This window comes from Alligator sinensis, unplaced genomic scaffold, assembly GCF_000455745.1.
Source record: "Alligator sinensis unplaced genomic scaffold, ASM45574v1 scaffold15_1, whole genome shotgun sequence".
NCBI classification, from domain to species: domain Eukaryota; kingdom Metazoa; phylum Chordata; order Crocodylia; family Alligatoridae; genus Alligator; species Alligator sinensis.
In genome coordinates, this window is record NW_005842307.1 from 1,336,551 (window position 1) to 1,342,803 (window position 6,253).

Genomic DNA, 6,253 nt, shown 5'->3' on the forward strand with positions numbered 1-6,253 from the left:
GGGGGGGGGGGGGGGGGGGGGGGAGGACAGTATCCTTACCTGTCTTCTGGACAGAAATTCTGGCCATGGTTGGCTGTGACTTCTGGGCTGTGATTTGCCAGGCCGTGGCATAAAAACTTTGGGAATCCCTGCTCTAAATAAGTAATGGATTCTGAGAAGCTTACAATTTTGGATAAACTTGAATTTTGTAGAAAATTTATAGAAATGTACTCTTCCATTGTATGATAAGTGATGAGAGACTGAAAATGGGAAAGAAAGAATTATTTTTATGAAAGATGAATAAACCTGACCTAACCAGATCATTTCCCAAATACAAAACTCAGAAAATGTTGTGTTAAATTGTGGTCTCAACAGAGACTATGGATTCTTATCCCATTACCTAGACTAGCTTTTATAACTCAATATGTTAATTGCTTTTTTTTTTTATCCCTATTGACCTATTCAGCTCACCTTTGCCTTCCTGCAATGCCCCCCCCGTGCCCCACCTCCTTTCTTTTTAAATTCCCTTACATTCCCTTCTATTTAGAACTCCTGTTTCTGCATGGCAGTTCATAGCATCTGATGAAGTAAGCTGTTATCTATGAAAGCTTATGCTGCTCTGAACCAGGTAGTTTCTAAAGTGCCACCCTGCCCTGCCTTCTGGTGAAAGCACAAATATACATTGCCCACTAATCAAGGTGACATTGACAATATCACAGGGGGATTTAAATTGAAGTCTCAAGGTGCACCCTCAACTCATCATGCTGAAAAGAACATTATCGGTTGCCACTGTCTCTTTATTATTATTGCAATTATTTCAACTGAAGTGCAGGACATTACACTTGTCCTTGTTAAATTTAATCTGGTTAATTGCAGAACATCTGTCCAGTCTATCCAAGTCATTCTGGATCCTAGCCGACTTGTTGAGGAGAGCTTTAAATTAGGCATGTCCAGGAGCTGGGGAGAAGGTTCTGCGGCTGAAGCAGAATCTGCTAGCCACAATGACACACAGGAGGGCATTCAAACAATAGATGTCCAGATGGGGTACTGACATTTTGAGGCAGTTATGTATCAACCTTACAGTGCTTTCATTTAGTCTGTATTTCCTCATTCTCATTAATGAGAATGTCCTAGGAGACAGTGTCAAAGGCCTTGCTAAAGTTGATGTATATCACATCCACTGCTGTCCTCACTACACAGAGTCTGTCTCTTTATTACAGGAGGAAATCAGCTCAACATGACTTGCTCTTGGTGCATCTGTGTGGCTTGATGAATCCATGCTGGTCTTATTACCTTGCTTGGTGCATCTGTGTGGCTTGATGAATCCATGCTGGTCTTTTAGGTGCTTCGCCTAGGAGGGCAGCTTCAGCGTTTTGTAGATGTTCCAACACCTTTTGCTTGTTTAAAAAAAAAAAATTGAAAGACCTTGACAGGCTTGGGCACACTTCTGAGAGGACTGTGATGGTGAAGGCTAGAATGGGCATGAATGCCTATACAGCACCAAATGGCTACATCATCCTTGGAATTACCATAGATTAAGGGTATGGACAAACATATATCTGGAGTTGTTTCAAAAGGGGAAGAAGGACTGTTGTCCTGAACTGTGCAGCAGCTAGTGTGTCCTAGCAATTACATCTGCTCAATTACATTTGCTACAATGCAAATGTAGCAAAACAGCTCCAGCCTTCACACTGCTTCAATCAGAGTTAAAGTTGGAGCAGTATTGTTACATTGATATTGCTCCTGGCTTTTCCCCATACCTGTTGGAACGTGACAGCAGCTGTGTGCTCCGAAGCAGCAGCTCTCCTTTCCCTTTTGAAATAACTCCAAACGTATTTTTGTTCCTACTATAACTTTGAGTTCAGTTTGGCCCAAGTCTTAATCCATTCCCTGCTCCACCCATAACATATATGGGCACATATAGCTACAGAGCTGACCTGCAATAGCAAGCCTGACAGGGTAAGGCTCAACAACTTGCTGGATCAAGACATAAAGGTGAAATCCACTCCACTCCACTTCTCCAACCCAGGGCCAAGCTCCTGCTGCTCTCCCAGCCTGGGAGTGAGAGTAACCATTGCAGTCTTTTTCTGTCAGTTGTGCGGAACCAACCCGTATTTGGTTCTGGTAGTACTGGCACACAGGTTTCCAACCCCACCCTAGGGCAAAACCCCAGCCGGCCCTTAGTGCAGCCCATATGGCTCTTGTTAGCATGGATATCATTTCTGCATCAGGTTGTCTTTAGTTAAATTCTCCTGTTTCTGCTGTCTCCCAGCCTAAGCATGCCTATGTAGCTTCAGTAATCTTCAAGAGTGAAATTCACCCTAAGTGACTAATTCAAGGTTGGTAGAACCCAGAAGATCTGATTAGAAATGACCTGCTCTAGGCATTATTAGTCACAATCCTCTCCACTGTTCTATTTCAGAAAAAGACATTTAACATACTTGCTAGCTTGTTTTGGGTAAAGCCAAATGCATCTCTGTTAGGTGCTGAAAACTATCTTGGCTTTTCAGTAAGACCAGCATTTAGGATCACAGGCTATGGGATGCCAAAAAGACTTTGAGCTACTAAATAGCTTCTTATTCAGGTGAATGGACAAGATCCTAGAATCACAGAATTGGAAGGAACCTCAAGGGACGTCTAAGTCAACCCTCAAAGTATTCTTGTAGGAAAAAAACTCCCCAAACCCCCAGCAAGTTACCACAGTGCACACATCTTCCTCTGCCCATCTTTTTGTTTTATATACCTTTTTGCATCTTGGAATACCCTTTGAGGCCAGAACTGTCTTCTTTGTATCCTAACTATAAAGCCCTGCTGCTGGAAATCCCCATTCAGCCATACATAAGGGGAAAAAAGAATGTGCAGTAGGCAGTGGAGCAGCATGTGTTGCTTTGCATTGAATCCAGTAAGGTGTTCCATGTTGTTTTCACCAGACATTTACTGCAGCTGTGTGAGACTAGCAGCAGTACCAAAAACTAGTCATATCACCAGTCCAGGTTTGGTTTGTCCTGACAATTTAAGCACACTGCCTTGATTGGCAGATCACACACAGCATGCGCCCTCTGGTGCCTGCCACTTTAAGAGGCTTGAGCAGGCTGTGGAGCAGCTGGCAGGTGTGTTACGGCCTAATGAGGTGGTCACATGACCACAAGAGGGCTCCTGGATTTGAGGATGGGTCTGGGCAGCCTCAGTATAAATCCAGGCCCTCAGAGATAAGCTGGCTGTAGGGATGCTGCTGGAGTAACATCATCCAGCTAGAGTAGTGCTGCTCTCAGAACACCTGGTGGTCAAGGGTAGAAACTATGGGGATGGAGGAGGTTCCTGGTCCTAGGGAATGACCTAAAATGACACCCCGCTAGGGTTGAATGGTGTGGCAGGGCTGCCTGTGATGGGGTGGTCCCCAGGAAATGCCACACGGGTACCTTCCTAGTGAAAAGTGAGTATGGGGCACCGTATAGCCTCAGCCCCCATGACCTAGTGGATTACCTTGTAGAGGGGACAGGCGAGGGGTCCAGGCAGGTCATCAGAGGCCTGAGGCCCAAGGGGCATAAGGCCTAGTGGCCTCAGTGAGGGGGAATGTGTGAGTAGGCTGCCTAGTGTAGGGTTTGCATGGGCAGGTTTGAAGGATTGTGTATAGGCCAGCCTTAGAGATTGAGTGAGCTGCATTTGGAGGGGCCTGAGAAGGTGAACCCATATGAGAGGACATGGGTTAGATGCTCAAGAACCTATCCAGGAAACCCTCAACTGGTCAATGCTGGGGCCAGGACCAGAGCAGTCAAAGGGCAAGGACACCCACTGCATGGGACGTCCAGAGCCAGGGGCCTGGAGTTCTGACTGGTCTAGAGGTGAGGCCAGGGCCTACAAGGCCAAAGGTCCCAGAGGGGGCTGCTGCCAAGAGGGAAAGGGGTCTAGGGAGTTTTCAGCCTTGCATGATGGCAGAGGTTATGCTGCCTCCCTAGGAGGGACCCAGGTCAGGGTCCGACATGTCAGACTGGAATGTAATGGGGCCCAGTGTGGGGCTGTAGCCATGTAGTGATGCCATCTGCGAGGCATGGGACATAGTGTACAGATGGTATGGAGCTGTGTATTATGCCCTTGGCATCGGGCAATAAAACGGACAGCCTCCTGCCTTATAAACAACTACTTCCAAAGTTACATCAAAGGTGAGGCAGGTGGGTAGACTGCCATACATTTATCCTAAGAAATCTACCATGTTGCCAACACAAAGTAAAAGGAGAAAATTTTACCTCAGCATCTGCAGATGTAAGGAATAGCAGTAAATCACACTATTGAGGAGCCATGAACCATGAAAACTATTGTATAAAGCTGCTAACAAAGGTTTTGATCATGCTTGTTTATGAAGTATTTCATATGGAAGTACCATACGTCCATTCTGAAAATAAGTGTGGTATCCGTGCAGTCCACTGGAATCTCATTAGCAAGTCACGATGAAGTGCTTTTCAGTACCTATGAGGAAGACAGTTTGCACAACATAAATTTAAGTCCCAGTCCAGTGATGACAATCTTATTATTGTTTTGGATGCTCAACTTCAGGTCTGGGCTTGTATTTAGGACAGTTTACTTATTATGTTTCAAAATGCTTTCACTTAGAAAAAAATGCAAAGGCTGTACTAAAGAGTACCATTGTGAAATTCCTGGGCCTGTTTTGATAAACATAGAAAAGTTACATAAGTCACATTTTTTATGTTATTTAATGTTAAATGATATATGACCCATTGAAAATTAGTAGCTTCATCTGCACCTTGGAGCTCTTCTAATACATTTGATTTATTATTGAGTAATATAGTAGCATCTAAAGGCTACAATAAAATATCAGGGCCTATGTTAGGCACTATGCTGCCAAACTGGAGAGACTTGCATCACATGATGTCACAACAAATAGGTGGGTAACTGTAACACAAAGATGCTTTTGCCTAAACTAGATGTAGTGCAGAGCTCATTATCATTCTAGCCGTTATTGACACTTTGCATCAAGAAAAAAACAAGTCTTCAGCAAATCCTGCATTTGTGCAGGAGTTGAACTGAATGATCCCGGAACTCCCTTTCAACCCTACTATGAGTTTGTTTCATAAATAAATGATGCCATGGGAGAATTAATGGAGGAAACACTAGGATGAACAGGCTGTAGAAGCTGGCAAAATGGATGAAATAAAGGTGGTAGTTGACAAGGCAATGAGAGCAGATTATCCAAAAAGGGTGGGACTATATTGTGATAGGTCTTAAAGATAAAGACAATACTCACTGCATTGTTCCAGTGAAGGTGGGGAAGGCAAAGGACCTTATAATGTGACTGGAATAACTAGCATGGAAAATGATATTGTTCTCTTTGAATGTGGGAAAGGATGCAATAGCTGAAGCCCAGGAGGAGTTGAAGCATGTCTTAAATACTTTGCATTCAGGGCTAAGAGAAAAGGCTGGGTCTGAGAGATGCTATGAAGGGAAAAACAGCGAGATTTGAATTCAGCCTAAATCCTAAAGGCATAAAACAGGTAGCCTAAACTTGGGGAGTGAATAAGGCTCTGCTTTTGTGCATGATGAGGTCCTGGTACGTAACTCCTAGATGCCATAGAAATACCAAATTTCATACCATATTTACTCAAATCCAAGACTAAATTTTTCTTTAATCAATGGGAGAGAGGGGTATCATCTTAGATTCAAATATTGGCCTGGGGCAAGCAAGGCTATGGACCTGGCTCCAGGCCCAGTGCCAAAGCTGGAGTCACAGCAGCTGCCTGCCTTAGACCAGAGTGGCTCATGTGGCAGGGGAGGGGGAGCATGGCAGAGGGAACATGGGGGACAAAAACCCGGAGCTGCCACAGAAAGTAAGCAATGGGAGGGGACAGGGAGTGGAGGAGACAGGCAGTAGGGAGGAGGAACAGGCATGAGCAAGGGAAGATGGTGGACATGTAGCACGAGGGTCCATGGGACAGGCAGTGGGGTGCTGGGGAGGCACCAGGGACAAGTGGCAGGGGATAGGAATGGGAGGGGGGTAAGAGGCAGGGAGGCAGGTGGTAGGGGTACATGTGGCAGGGGGAGGAGGTAGTGAGGGGCAAGGGGTGGGGAGCAAGGAGGGGAGGCAAGGGGAAGGGGGTAAAGGAATAGGGGTCTGGTCACCTCTCCCCCACTGCTTCTTCCTCTGCAACAGTTGGGGGGGGGTGTCTAATTTGCTAATTAGATTCTGTATATGGAAAGCAATAACAACTTTGTAATTAGCCATGTATAGAATTGAATTATTTGTGGGTTGTCTTAAACTGGA